This window comes from Mesocricetus auratus, unplaced genomic scaffold (genome assembly GCF_017639785.1).
Source record: "Mesocricetus auratus isolate SY011 unplaced genomic scaffold, BCM_Maur_2.0 Super-Scaffold_4256, whole genome shotgun sequence".
Lineage (NCBI taxonomy): Eukaryota > Metazoa > Chordata > Mammalia > Rodentia > Cricetidae > Mesocricetus > Mesocricetus auratus.
This window is the reverse complement of record NW_024429182.1, coordinates 42,674,829-42,689,928: the sequence shown is the minus strand read 5'-3', so window position 1 is coordinate 42,689,928 and position 15,100 is coordinate 42,674,829. Positions and strand designations below refer to the sequence as shown.

The 15,100-nt window shown below is 41.8% G+C and overlaps 1 long non-coding RNA gene across 1 annotated transcript; it reads left to right on the top strand.

The window, feature by feature from the left end:
• The first annotated feature begins 411 nt into the window (after positions 1-411).
• Positions 412-9,595, top strand: LOC121140718. Its single transcript, XR_005877640.1, has 4 exons — positions 412-516; positions 685-807; positions 7,338-7,756; positions 9,456-9,595. It is a non-coding gene; the product is annotated as an uncharacterized LOC121140718 (long non-coding RNA).
• The last annotated feature ends 5,505 nt before the right edge of the window (positions 9,596-15,100 follow it).

Below are 15,100 nucleotides of genomic sequence, written 5' to 3'. Positions count from 1 at the left end.
TTGTACATTAGAGGCTGCCTGTATTAGCCTCAATAGCCTCAACTGAGGGGAGGCCTCAGAATAGGATTGCTGCCATCCTTCAGATCGTAACTCCAAAGACTAAGAGGCAGGTTTGAGAATTTCTAGGTGCAGCTAAGTATTACTGCCTCTGAATATCAGACTTCATGGAAGCAGCAAGACCTCTATACACCAGTATGATGGGGGACACTGAGCCCCTAATCTGGATTGAGACTAAACAAAAGGCATTTGTGGCTTTAAAAAACAGCTCTGACTTGGGCTCCAGCCCTAGCACGTCTAGATATCTCAAAACCTTTGCATCTGTTTGTCCACAAAAGACATCACAAAAGGGGTTTTCACCCAAAATGTGAGGTCATGATAATGCCATGTGATGTACATGTCCACATGATTGATCCCTGTAACCACAGGATGGCCCACTTGTGGCAGCTAATGCTAATCTAATGAAAAGAAGACATTTTAAAAAAGCCTAATGAAATTCTCGTTAGAGTCCAGTGAAGGGTGGGTAGGCCCCCCTTCCTTTGATCTGCTCTGCTCTGCTTTGGGTCCCCTACACTGAATACAGAGAGGGATTTATCCCCATGAGAACATGTTTACAAGACCTCCCTCACTTCTTCCTCAACTCAGAGACTAGCACTTGACAAAACTCTCTAACCATTCATTTCCCAGGTCACCACAGGCCCTCCAGCTCTCCGTAAAGGCTATTTATTGGACCATCTGAGAGACTCAGCCAACCTCCAAGTCCACCACCAGCTTCCTCTTGTTCGAGACTGATGATACCATCTGGGTTAAGTGCGTAGTCAAAGGGGCACAATTAATAAATATCATGTTTGACCAGGGGAGACCTTCTGAAGATCTTGGCTATAGACATGGAAAAAAAAAAAAAGGAGGGGACTAAGAAAGGCTACAGGACAGGTCATATGTATGCTGGTCCCTCTACAGGGAACAGATCTAAGACTGGATAAAATGTGATGAAGCTTGTTGTTTACAGAATCTTCATGACTTACTATATTACAGTTTGGATATACCTTCCAAATTAAGTTGATAGACGCCTTATACCTATGCAAACATAGTACAAAAATTATCTAAATTTAGCTGACTTGTGCACACTGCATGTTCCATACTTATGCTAACCCAGATATGTATGTTACCTTAAAAATTTATGTGTTTTTCAGAAAAAAGGACCAGATGCCGATAATTACAAGTAGCTCAGGTGATATACCCTCTCATAATGCCTCTGTTACAGTTTCCTCGAAATTCTACATCAGAACAACTTCAAAGCTGCTAGTTGAGATGGTCCAGCCTTACAGACTACTTCATCCAAGATTTCAGATAAGCTCTACACTTTCCCGTCACACAGAAACTAAGCAAAAAAAAAAAAAAAAAAAAAAAAAAAGTACAGCTAGCTCTCCCAGGACTTGACCATTATCCCAATTTTCTCAGGGTTTCCTAAAAATGCCATTGCCCCCAGACAACAGGAAGCAGTCTAGAAGACATGATGCCCACATTTCTAAGAGGTAGGGATGTGTGGTTTTGGGAGTTAGGTGGATTATGGATGTTTGTCATTGTTTAGGGGAATTGGTTGCTAGTTGTTACTGCTTATGGTAAGAGAGAAAACTAAGCAAAGGAGATTAGATTCTAGAATCTCTTTCTGAAAAGAAAAAGGGAGATATGGAAAGATTAGGATGAAAGGGTTAGATTATTGATTCTGCTTTTAGGCTAAAAAGCAATTACTAGTCTTTAATATTTTATATTGGCATAGATTTTTGAATATTGATACAAATTTAAGGTTAATTTTGTTATACTGTATATGTGTTCCTATTCTTGTTTAAGGTATTGTACCTATGCAGCTCATTAAAAATGTACCATAAAGTTTTGGTCCTTGAAAACTATTTAGGATGATAAAGAAAGATAGGTTAGCAGCCATCTGTAACAAACTTATAGTCATGTTAGGTATGTTTTCAAGATCAAACAAATATATTTTAAATAGATAAGTTGTCTTCAAACATTTCAGAGACCTACAGAATACGGCATTTAAAATGTTTTAATAGCATAAGGTTTTTTTTCATGACAATGAGACACATCTGCTCCTGGCAATACCAATTTACTTTAAAAAAAAAAGATGATTGTCATTGAAGAACCTCCACATGGAGTTGCTTCCAATGTGGCAAAGCTAGCCATTTGGGCAAGAAACTGCTGACAGAATGTTGTCTTACCTGAACAAGCAAGACACAAAAGGAAGTGACTGCCAAACTTTGCCAGGACAAGGTAGGACAGTCCCTCAAAAATTCCTACTTCCCAGAAAAGTCTGTCAGGTATTCTAGGCCTGTAGATCAAAGATGGATGCCCCAGTGTTTCAGAGGAACCTTGAGTGACTGCCCAGGTAGCTAGCTGTTTCTGTCATTTCTATAGTTTTGAAAGTTGCTTGCTCTGTACTTCTTATTCACTCAGGTAGTATTATATTCTTCTCAGATCTCTGATGGCAGTTGTAGATTATATAGTTATACTGTTTCTTTTGTTACCAAATTAAAAAAAAAACTTGCAAAAGAGACGTAAAGTTTATAAAGGTTGAGAGACATAAATCTAATCTATCAGTCAAAACACTGAACCAGCTTCACTACTTCCCAGTAAGTAAATATCTCCTTCTCTTGAAAGCACAGGCAATAACCATGGCCTTTGGGTATTTTCAGTCTTAACAGTGTACCCCTCTCTAACCTGGGTTGACGATCCAAATATAGTTATTTTGCTTTTTTTTGTTTTTGAAAATTTACATGAGCCTTTGTTTTCTACTCTTTGGATAAAAGATCAAAAACCTGGAAATATCTGATCCCAGCCATAGCCACTAGTAACACATCTGGCAGAGCTAGCCAGGAGGTGAGAAATACATTCTTTCTCATCTTCCTCCTAAAAACTTTCCTATTAACTACTTCCTTGTCTGTTGGAGGTCTCTGGGGGCCCCCTGGGTCGAGGTCAGAGTAGGTAGAGTGTCTGTTCCCCAGTCCCACAGCCTCCCTGAAACCAGACACACAGACACAACAGGGAGTCGAGTCAAGCAGGATCTCATTTATTGTTTAACAGTAAAGCCCTCTTAAAGTGAAAAACCACAGGGTGGGAAAAGTATTACCCAGTAATTTTAAGGTATTCCTGTGATATATCTAGTGTCCTATACCCTCTTGTTCACGGTCTGCCAGTGTGATGACCTCATCTAGTGTGAGTTTGGGTAGCCAAATGTTTTTCTTAGTAAACTCCTGAAGCCTCGCCTCTGTAGCTTCCTCCCAGGGTGGAAGGAGAGACATTTGTTTTCAGAAGTTCTGCAGACCTTATTGCTGACCAAAGGAGCTAATGCAGGACGTGACCAGGAGATAAAGTTCCTAGAGTTGATTAAGGAGCTTCAGCCTTCTTTTCCTGAACAGAATCACAGTTAGGAAGAGCAATTCAGGGAGAATTAGAGGCAAGGGAACCAGAAAAAAAATTCCTACTGATGCTTCCAGCTTTCGAGAAAAACAAAACAGTAATAGATAAAAAGGACATGGCTAAAATTAAAAATGAAAGTGACCAGGCAAAAGCAGAACTAACTCTGGGTGTAGAAGGAAACTTAGACCCTGAAGCCATATTACCGAGTGTCTCCCTGAGGCCATATTACCGAGTGTCTCCCTGAAGCCAAGTTACCCAGTGTCTCCCTGAAGCCATATTATCCCTGTCTGTGAAGAGGCTGTGAGTTTTCCTCCTCTGCTGATTTTGCTACCCCAGCTCCAGCTTCACTTTCCTCTACCCCTGAAACCTGTCCATCCAGTACAGTTCTTGAGAGCATGGCAGCTTTTTCCCCTGCCCCACTTCATGTCTTACTGAGGTTATTAAAGAGGCTTCTTATCCCCCAATAAGAAAAGTAACTCCTTCTATGTCAAGGTACAGTTCCCAGGTGCAAGAGGTTCTGCACCATGCCTGGGAGACAGGAGAAGACATGAGAGGATTTTCTCTTTTCCTGGTGACTGAAACGCCCGACCTGAATAACCTAGAGCATGCCTCTATGGATGGGTGGTAAGAAATTTGGATAATGATGCTGATGCTTTGGTTCTTTCCTCCCACTGACCTCTTGAAGGCACACAAGAGGCTATATTCATTATGAAGCTGTTGGCCTTGCTTGTCTCTTACTGGCTAGCTCTGCTTTAAGTAATTACCCCATAATTGTTCATCTAAGTATGTCTCTTACCGGAGAATAGTTCTGGGCTCCTACCCCCATGGCGGTTACATGTTGACTCTCTTGTGTTTCCCCTTCCCAGAATCCTCCTCGACTCCTAGTCCCTCCTATCTAGGTTTTCTATTGGCCAGACAGTACTTTATTGACAAATGCACAGGCAAATAACAGGACTTCCCCAACAGGGACCCCTGGAAGGGGTCTTAAAAAAAGAAATAACTGAGCCTTTAAATCCCATTTCAAAATGTAGTAAAAATGGTTTGGGGTACTTTTCCTAGGGGCTGCTGAAAAGTATCATGCTGATCCTATAGCCTGGTTTTCTGAGGATCCTGTCTGGTGGATCAGTGGCCCCCTAGAAAAGAAAAGATAGTAGCAACCCAGGTGTTAGTCTTTTTTTGTTTGTTTGTTTTTGTTTTTCGAGACAGGTCTCTCTATAGCTTTGAAGACTGTCCTGGAACTAGATCTTGTAGACCAGGCTGGTCTCAAACTCACAGAGATCCACCTGTCTCTGCCTCCCAAGTGCTGGGATTAAAGATGTGTGCCACCACCGGCCAACTTCAGGTGTTAGTCTTAAGACAACCAAAAGCAGAACATATAGAAGAATCTAACAGTCCATGGAATTCTCCTATTTTTTTAAATTTTAAAATGGTCTGGAAAATATAATTTGCTACAGGAGCTACACTGAATAATCACCACCACGGGACCTTTACAACCAGAACTTCCAACACCTGTTACTGTTTCTAAGGAATGGCTTATTATAGTACTAGATTTAAAGAATTGTTTCTATACTGTATCTTTGCATCCTGGAGATTGTACAAAATTTGCTTTTAGTGTACCTTCCCTTATCTGGACCAATGAAAAGATATCACTGGAAACTTGTGCCTCAAGAAATGGCAAAGAGCCAACTTTATGCCAAAAATTTGTTGCTACTGCTTTAAAGAGAGCTCCAGAGTGGTTCCCTCCTGGTTTTATTATACATTATATGCTTTCTGCTAAAAATAATAAAATTCAAGGAGATTTACTTGCTGAAGTAAAAATTTGAATAGCCCATTATGGATTGATAATAGTCCCTAAAAAATTTCAACATACTACCCAGTCTTATATCTGGAAAATTTGATAAAGTCTTCAGTAATCATTCCTTAAAGGAATTTAAAAAGACATCTTAGAAACTCTAAATGATTTTCAAAAACTGCTAGGGTACTTGAATTGGGTTAGACATATGTTAAAAATTCCCTTTGCCGGGAGGTGGTGGCATATGCTTTTGATCCCAGCACTTGGGAGGAAGAGGCAGGAGGATCCCTGTGAATTTGAGGCCAGCCTGGTCTGCGAGCAAGTTGTAGGGCAGTCAAAGCTACACAGAGATGCCCTGTCTCAAAAAGGAAACAAACAAAAGACCCCACTTCACAGCTACAACCTTTATTTGCTATTCTTACGGGACTCTTGATCATTCATCTCCTAAAAATGGACTGAACTTGATTGTATAGCAACACATGTAAAAAATGTACTTAGGAATGCTCAACTTCAGCAAATTTCATATCCTCTACTGTTCCTACGCTGTTGGTCATCCCTTCCTCCAGCAGTCCTACGGGACTGATCTGGGATAAGGGGCCAATAGAATGGATATATCTCTCTATTAGTCCAAAAACCGTTGTCAATCCATATTGGTTTATAGTTGCTGAACTGGTTATTTCTGGGTAGTCTCAGAAAAAACACTTACTTGGTCAAGAGCCAAGAAAATTTTATCCCTTATGATAAAACACAGTTAAAATTTTTAATGAATACTTCAGATAATTTAGCATAGGCTTTTGCTGCATATCCCTTTCAAATTGATAATCATTTTCCTTCCAGTAAACTTACTGATTTTGCATAAAAATGCTATTTTATTTCCTAAAAGCACTATGCTTCAGCCAGTATTCTCTGCACAAGTAGTATTTCTAGATGCCACAAAAGATGGTGAGGGTGCCCTGGTTTCTGGAGATGCTTCGCTGATTTTTACCCACTCAGGTGCTTCTGTACAACAGATCGAATTATGCATGATTTACATTGCTTTACAACATCATCCCCAGCCTCTAAACTTATACTCTGATTCACAGTATACAGTCTCAGCAATGCAATGGTAGATTCTGAAGGTAACACAATGGTAGATTCCTTTCTAACACTGTCTCCTATTCTAGGAATTAACAACCAAAAATCCCAACTGAACAAACAAACAAACAAAAACCCATGAAAATTGCATGCATGCTTTTGTTAAAATGTTTCACCATAAATTTTCTTTTCACTGTTAAAGAGCAAGTTCATGTGATAGTTAAGAAATGTCCTTATTGCATGACATGCCTCTATCCTCTTGTGACGTGACTCCCTGAAGATTATTGCCAAATCATATTTGGCACATGGATGTTTTCCATGCTCCTAGCTTTAGGAGACTGAAATATGTTCACATGAATGTGGATATTTATTCATTGCTCATTTTTACTGCTCCCCTATCAGAAAAAGCAATTAAGGGTGTTATTACCTTTTTACTCAGAACTTTTTCTCTTTTAAAAGGCTCCTACAAGCTGGGCAGTGGTAGCACACGCCTTTAATTCCAGCACTCAGGATGCAGAGGCAAGCAGATGTCTGTGAGTTCGTGGCCAGTCTGGTTTACAGAGAGAGTTCCAGGACAGTCAGGGCTACACAGAAAAACCTTGTCTTGACAAACAAAACAAAGCAAAACAAAACAAAACGGCTCCTACAAAATATTAAAAACTGACAATACTCCTACGTACATTGCCAAGCCTTTTCAGAAATGTTGCCAGCAGTTTGATATAACCTACACCACAGGCATTCTGTATAACCCTCGGGATCAATATTTTATGAAAAGAGCTAGTGATCAGCTTAATTGTTACTTCAAAGTATAAGAGGGGGAGAAGGTAATATGGCTATTCCTCACAATATTTTATCTTCTATTATATGGACTTTAAATTTTTAAAGTTTAGACAAGGATGGCCTCACTGCAGCAGGACTTTTTTTGGAGGGGGTCTCTCTGAGAAAATTCAAGGTCACGACCATTTGGAGAGATGCCACATCAGTGGACAGCTGGATCCAGTAGTTCCCTGGAGCCCAAGCCTATGTTTGTGTTTTTCCTCAGGGTGCTGAAAAGCCATTGTGGATACCTGGAAGAGTCACTGGCTTGTGGAAGATGGATGAAGAACTTCCGAAGCATCTGCAGAAGCTACACCTAAAGAAAAGGAAGAGAAGGGAGAGGCAGAGTTGCTGAACCATGAAGAACTGAGTCTGCCTACCAACAATGAAGAAGCGACTAATGGGAAAGACTTAGTGAAATCTTGGGGGAAGGGTGTGAATGCAGAATTGCTGCTCCTTGATGTCTCTGTTGACCATATCTGTTACCAAGGAGACATACTGGGCTTATGTATGTACCTAATCCTCCCATGTTTCACTTTGTCAACCCGGGAGAGAACAACATTCCTGTCAATGACCCTGAGAACTTGGATGCCCTCCTCACTGCTAATTCTGCTGTTCTCCAGGCTCAAAAGGTTAACTTCACGGGTCAGTATTGATCGGGGTGGAGGAATGACTGCTATATTGCAGTAAAAACTGGGGACAGAGAGAGATGGTCTCAAAATAGCAGTCTTAACTATAATGGCGTCCTTCAAGTAGCTATCATCTATGAAGGACAGGAAGGTGGTCTGAGATCTAGGTCTGTGACACCCCCCCCACCCTCCCACCCCCCCACCCACCCCCCCACCCACCCCCCCACCCCCCCCCGTGTATAGGCATGCACAAGCCTGTATCAAGACCCCTCAGGTTACCAAGGGGCCAGGAAAATCCAAAAGAAGGGGACTTCAATCCTGACCCTAGCATTGTGTGTAATTCACTTGAGGTTCACACATCCCTAGGGGAGAATCCTTCACCATCATCCTCCTGAACACATCACCAGATACCTGCGGCCCAGCTCAGTGATCTCTGTGATTACTGTGTTACCTGTTGGGAGCCACAGCTCATCTTAAGCTATCTGTGGCCCTCTCAATACCATTTGTTGCCCATTTCTGGCTCAACCTAACATTTCTGTGACTATTAGATAAGTCTGTCATGTTCACAGGTGTTGGCAAGTCTAACACATTATCAAAACTACCCTCTAGGGAACAGAGTCAGCTGGAATTATTTTTTTTGATAAAAGACAAAGAACCTGGAAATATCTAGTCTGGACCCCAGTCACCAGTAACATGTCTAGGAATCCATGTGCCTTGCCTTCTGACTTCTCTTTTCTAGCTGCAAAAGCAGCAGAGGCCAGAGGGGGGCCCTTTTCTCATCAAGTCCCTCTGTCCCCTACCTCTGTCTTTATACACCAAACCAGAGACTATGAAGAGAAGTACACTCAGAAGTCACCCAGTGGAATAAGGGTAAATTATTCACTGAACACATGAGGATGACTTGGAGACAAAGTTGATGTTTAAAACCCAAACCAAATAATTAGGTTTTTTTATTGTTTGAGACAGGGTCTCACATAGCCCAGTCTGACTTGAACTCACTACATAGTGGAAGAGAGACGACTTTGAACTTCCAGTCCCCATGTCTCCACCTTCAAGAACTGGGATTATGGATATGCACTATCATGCCAGGCATTCATTTTTTATCAACATAATTTTTATTGATTCTTTGAGAATTTTACATCATACACCCCAGTCCCAACCATTTCCCAGTTCTATCATGTCCCCCCATCCTTGTAGCCTCCCCACAAAAGAAAACAATAACAATAGTTGATGGGGACGTCCTGTGTATATGTCAATAAAGCACTGTTGGCCAATAGGGAGGCAAGATAGGTGGGACTAGGAGTTGAGGAGGATTCTGGGAAAGAGAGACACAGGCAGACATCATGTAGCCACCATAGAAGTAAGAGGTCCAGACCCTTTCTCCAGTAAGAGAAATACTTAGATTAACAATTATGGCTTAAATACTTAAGTCAGAGCTAGCCAGTAAGAAACAAGCTTAATAATTCATATAGCCTCCTGTGTATTCGTTTGGGACTGATGTGGCTCTGGAGTCAGGATGGCAGGAAGGCTGCACCCAACAAATAGTGAAACAAATAAACAAACCACTTCACTCCTCCATCCTTCTCTCCTCTCTATCACATATCCATGTGTTGTAGTGGCCTTGGAATTGCAGTATGTCACAAAGTGATACAACCTTTTGCTCAAATAGCTTTACTTGCAATTGTTCATTAAAATGAGTTGTTGGTCTGGTTCAGAGCCCCTGGATTCTGGTATACCATCAACACTGGACCCTCACTGAAACTTCACTTGGATATCCTGCTGTTGCCCTGGGTCATGGAAATCCTGCAGCTCCTGAGCAAGACATACAATAAAAGAAAATACATTTTAAAAACAATATTCATTTTACATCTTTTAGTTTCATTGACTTTCAAATATGCAACATGAGTTCATAGTAATGGGCTATCATCTTGGTGATAGTGTGCTTAGTAATAATGTGTTCAATGTCAGCACACATGCACACACACAGAGACAAGAAAAGAAATTATTACATGACGAGTCTTTCCAAATTGAAAATTTCCAAACTCTTTCCTGGTCCCAGGGAACTTTGAAGAATAGTACTGCTTTCATCCCTTCATAGGCCTTACTGGGAGCAGAGGCTAGTAGAAGGTAGTGTCTTACAGTTAGGGTTTCTACTGCTGTAACAAATACTATGTCCAAAAGCAACTTCGGGAGGGAAGGGTCCAGTTGCTTTATAGGTCACAGTCCATCATTGAGGAACCCTAAGGTAGGCACTCAAAGCAGGAACCTGGAGGTAGGAACTGAAGAGAGACCATGGAGGAGTGCTGTTTATGGACTTGCTCCCCCCATTCCCAACCCCCCTCACTCAGTTTGCTTTCTTATTACATTCCTAAGCCACCTGCCCAGGGATGGCACTGTCCACTGTGGGCTGGGCCCTTCCAAATCAGTTAAAAATCAAGAAAATGCCCTGAGGGCTTGACTCCAGGCATTGTGTTGGAGGCCTTTTTCTCAACTGAGGGTTTGTTTTAAGCTGACAAAACCAGCACAAGTAGCACAGGACTTTATCTTCTCTCTGAGTACTTATCTGGGGCCTTCCTTATACAAATTACATTGTCTTTGGGTCTAATTTTCCCCACCTATGAAATAGGCAGTGTTATGGACATGTCATTCATGAATGATTAAGTGTTTTGAACAAAATTGTTGTTTACAGTTTAACTTGGGGTGAGAGAGATTTTGCTTACAAGTTACTCTGGTGCTTCTAAAACAGTCCGGACACTGTAATTACATGAGAACGTTGAAGTTCTCCTGATTCCTGGTTCCAGGATTCTGATCTACTGATGGGGAGTGTGGCCTTGGGTGTGGCCTTGTTAGCTGTTCCCCAGATGATTCAGTCACACTGCAAAGGCTGAGACCCAGGAAGCTCTGCACAGGCCTCCTGTGTCATGGCACCCTGGACACACATGGGTCTTCGTAGACCCTGACACACATGGGTCTTCGTAGACCCCATGCTTTTGATTCTAAGAAGCAAGGGCTTCAGGAAAAACCACATTACGAATTCCAGCTAGAGCAGAACACCAAGCTAAGAGGAAGCCTGGACTTTGACCTAAACAAAGTGGCAACACCATGCCATTGCAGCACAGGGCTCCTGCCCACTATTATAAATTGAGGAAATGTAAATTGGTGTTGCTTCATTTAACACAACTCAGGTGAAGCTTGGGAACCTTAGACTCTTTTGTTCTAAAGCAAACAAAGTCTTTAGCTTCAATATAATTCCTTCTGTTTCCTCAATAATTGTGTTAACTGGAGAGTAGAAATTAATCTGAAATTTTTCTAGAAGAAATAGTCAGAGGCCAGGTGTGGAACTAGGAACAGGAAGAGAGAGGCCAAGCCACGTAGAGATGTGGGTGACAAACTACTTTGGGTGTGTGTTTTTTTTTCTTTTTTTCTTTTTGGTTTTATCTTTGCCTTAAGAGAATCTTGGTCCCTGGCTATGCAACCCCTCTCTTCCAGCTCCTTTCTAATTTTTTTTTTGAGATAGGCTTTCTCTGTGCAGCCCTGGCTGTGCTGGAACTTCCAGTGTAGACCAGGCTGGCCTTGAACTCTGCCTCCTGAGTGCTGGGATTAAAGTCTTGTGCCACCACTGCCCAGCCCTTCTTACATTCCTGAATAGATTTTATGTCCATTATAACTGCACTAACACTAGAGAAAGATGAGTATTGTTCTCCAAAAATTCAAAGAAATAAAAGCAGAGAAATGAATCACAGTATAAAGGAAAGAACATAATGGTTTAAATCTTTTTTGTTCTTTACCCCTATCCCTATTAAGGAAACATGGGCAAATATTTAAAGAGCACAATGGTTTTAATTTTTTAAAAATTTGTATCTTCCTGTCTGTTTAGAGAATATGAGTTTCTATTTAAAGTCTGTTGGCTTGAAAAAATACAAGGTATTAGGCTGCTTAGGCATGCATATGTCATTTCTTCACTGGGCAGAAAAAGAAACACAGAAGGGGGGAAGTTAGAGTTCTCAGAATGCTGACAGCAGTTGTGGTTGGGCCCTGGTATGTGGGGCTGGGCATAGAGTTCAGTACCACAGTGACTGTCTAGCAGGCAGGCGGCATCAGGCTCCATCTGCAGCACCAACGGTAGGGGTGAGGGTGGGGCATGGGACCAGTATCAAACTGTGGCATTTGTCATTCTTCAAGAGATAAATTAAAGCCCAGACTGCTGACCCCAGAGTTTCTGACTGAGTAGGTGAAGCCTGGCTCTCCCCATTGATTCCATCTACCTGTGTGGGAACGCCCCCCCAATTTTGAGAACACTAACTCACAAGTGCTCTCATGGAAATAATTTCCTAATGCGGTATTTATCATCCTATGCTTTCTGAAACATTTAAAATATTACAGGAAAAGTTCACCGTGGTTAAATGTGTTCTGAGAATACTGAATTGAAAAAAGTTACTGAAGGAAAATACTTTTGAGAAATCAAAGTACTTTGCTCTCTCTACACACAAAACTTACTGTCAGCCCTGAAGTGACCTTTGATCCTGGGATTAAATTCTTACCCAGAAAGATGATATGGAAAAGAATCCTATTGTATGTTGCAAGAATGCTCTGAACATCCACTAAACACCAGGCTACCCAGTTTACCCTCGTTGAATAAATGCCATTTTCCCAGAAAATAAATACCAACAAAAGACTGTTTTCTCCCCAACACTGCTTACTACCTCACCCCGCTCTGCCAACTGACAGTAGCTCTTAGGTCACATTACTTGCAAAGTTCTCATTTATTTGGGGTCACACAGCTGTAGGCTCTCCTCTTTGGATGAACAAGGGAAATGGGCTCTGTATTGGTGACCTTGAGGTAGGTGGACTTTGGAGCACTTCTGGGCAAGTTCATCTGCAGGTAGAACTAGGAAACGGAGAGCACACTGAGGGTGACTTAGGGCACAGGAACTCTCCCATGCCTCCTTGCTTCTGAAGCAATTGCTGCTGTAGCATGCCAACCATGCTTTTTATTCCACTAGGAATCTATGGTTACAAAACCCTTCATAGGCTTCACAACAAGCGAGGAAGACTGGGGCTGCCACCAAAGGATGGAAAAGTAAGGACTTGCTAAGAGTCACAGCTACTAGAAAATACAACGGCAAAACCTGACCTTTAAAGCCACCACTCAGCTCCCTGTCTGGCCAAGAAAAAGGTAATACCTGCCCAGACATTGGCCAGTTCTAAATTTAGTAGTCCAAATCTTTACTACATAACTGAAATGTAGAGTCCCGTACACTCAGGGCTACTCTTGGTATAGTTTATTCTGTTTCAAGTGGAATTGGTTTGTTTTTCTGGTAGGTTTCTGATAATACTTTGATTAGAAGTTCCTGAAAGATGGGAATGTCTTCAGTCACTCAAATTGGGGACTGGACATCACAGCAATAGATGACCAGCAATAGACGTCCAACAGAAAGCAAAATCTCTCTCTCTCTCTGTCTGTGTGTGTGTGTGTGTGTGTATAAAGGTATATATATATATGCATATGTACATATTATATTGTTTAACATATATTATATTATATATGTAATGTAATATAATATATTATAATGTTTTACCTGGACATTTATTTATTTTTACTTTATAACCTTTGCTTAGATATTATGGTTCCCAATTTTATTTTTATGGGTTTTCTGTGTGTGCAAATACGTGTATCAGTTTCTGGTGCTATGTTCTTTGGTCTTTTTTTTTTAATCTATTTGATCCTATTCTGTTTGTTTTATTTCTTCTCCTCCTCCTCCCCCTTCTTCTTCTTCTTCTCCTTCTTCTATGTATGTTTGTATCTTAATGAAAGAGAACCCTGGATGAAATGACAGACTTTAGAGATCTCCACAAGGAGGGCCTCACCCTCTCTGGGGAATGATGTGGGGATTGGTTGGGCGGCTGGGGGGGCTGGTGGAGGGACAAGGGAGGAAGGGTGGGAGAGGGAGCTGGGACTGACATGTGAAGCATTCATGTTTCTAATTTAAATACAATCATACATTGAGAAAAAAGAAAGAGAAGCAAAGGGTGTGGATTTGGGTGGGTGGGAAGTGGGGAGGATCCGGGAGAAGTTGGGAGAAGGGAAACTTATCGTAATATATTGTATAGAAAAATCTATTTACTATAAAATTAATTACTTAATTTTTAAAAGGAGCTGGTGGGATGGCTCAGCAGGTAAAGGCACTTTCCTCAAAGCCTGATGAGCTCCATGCTCCTTGGTAGGAGGTGAGAATCAGCTCCATATGCATGCGTGGTGTACACACTCCCTCACACACATACATGAATAATTTTTAAAGAGATTTATTCATTATGTATAGTGTTTTGCCTGCATGTATGTCTTCAGACCAGAAGAGGACACCAGATCTCATTATGGATGGTTATGCGGTTGCTGGGAATTGAACTCAGGACCTCTGGAAGAGCAGATAGTGTTCTTAACTGCTGAGCCATTTCTCCAGAACCATAAATAATCTTTAAAGGAAAAAAATAATCCTAAAGAAACACCTTTTTGACATTGGACTTGATGATGAGAAGCACACACAAGTAAAGGAAAATGGGCTGTGAGTGGAACTTAGTGGCAGACTGCATCCTAGATCCGTGCACAGGCCCTGGGTTTGACCCCAACATTACAGGGAAAACAGATATGTACACCACACCTTGAATTCCTGTATGCAGGAGGCAGAGGCAGCTCCCAGGGACACTTAGCTGCTTTGCAGCTTGGCTTGGCAACCACTCAGCTATCTCTGCTGCTTTCAAAGCAGATGACAGTCCCCGTAGTTTCCCGGCTTCTGAGCTGGGACTCTTCCCATAACTTTGCCTCTTCTGTGGCCATCAAAATGGCTGACCTAGCCAGCCACTGCATCTGTAGCTTGGCATGCATGTTGGCAGTCCACTGTTGAAGCCACCGCTGCCATGTACTAACCAATGACATCTGCCATTTACTAACCGATGACATCACCACTCAGCTCTTCCTGCTTCTTTCATCATATGACCATCATATGTGCCCACCCACTTTCCAAAAGACAGGAAATGCGCACCAAGGAAGCCTTCTAATAGGCCTTATTGCTGCAATGCCGGGGCAGACAGCACTGGCAGTGTCTCCCAGACAGCTTACCAAGCAAGCTGAACAGCCTCCTTATATAGCCAGTGTGCACCAATCACAGCAAGACTTCCATGCGCATGAAGGCTTCTGATTGTACCAATCCAGGCATAGTCTCATAATCACCAAACACAATAATCTCTTTGCTGGGACACCAAGAGAAGGACTACCATCTTGGCCTGAGGATAGACTGACCTAGAATTCACCAATCCTTATGATATGATACCTAGAAGTCCAGGGTAAACTGTTTCACACAGTCCT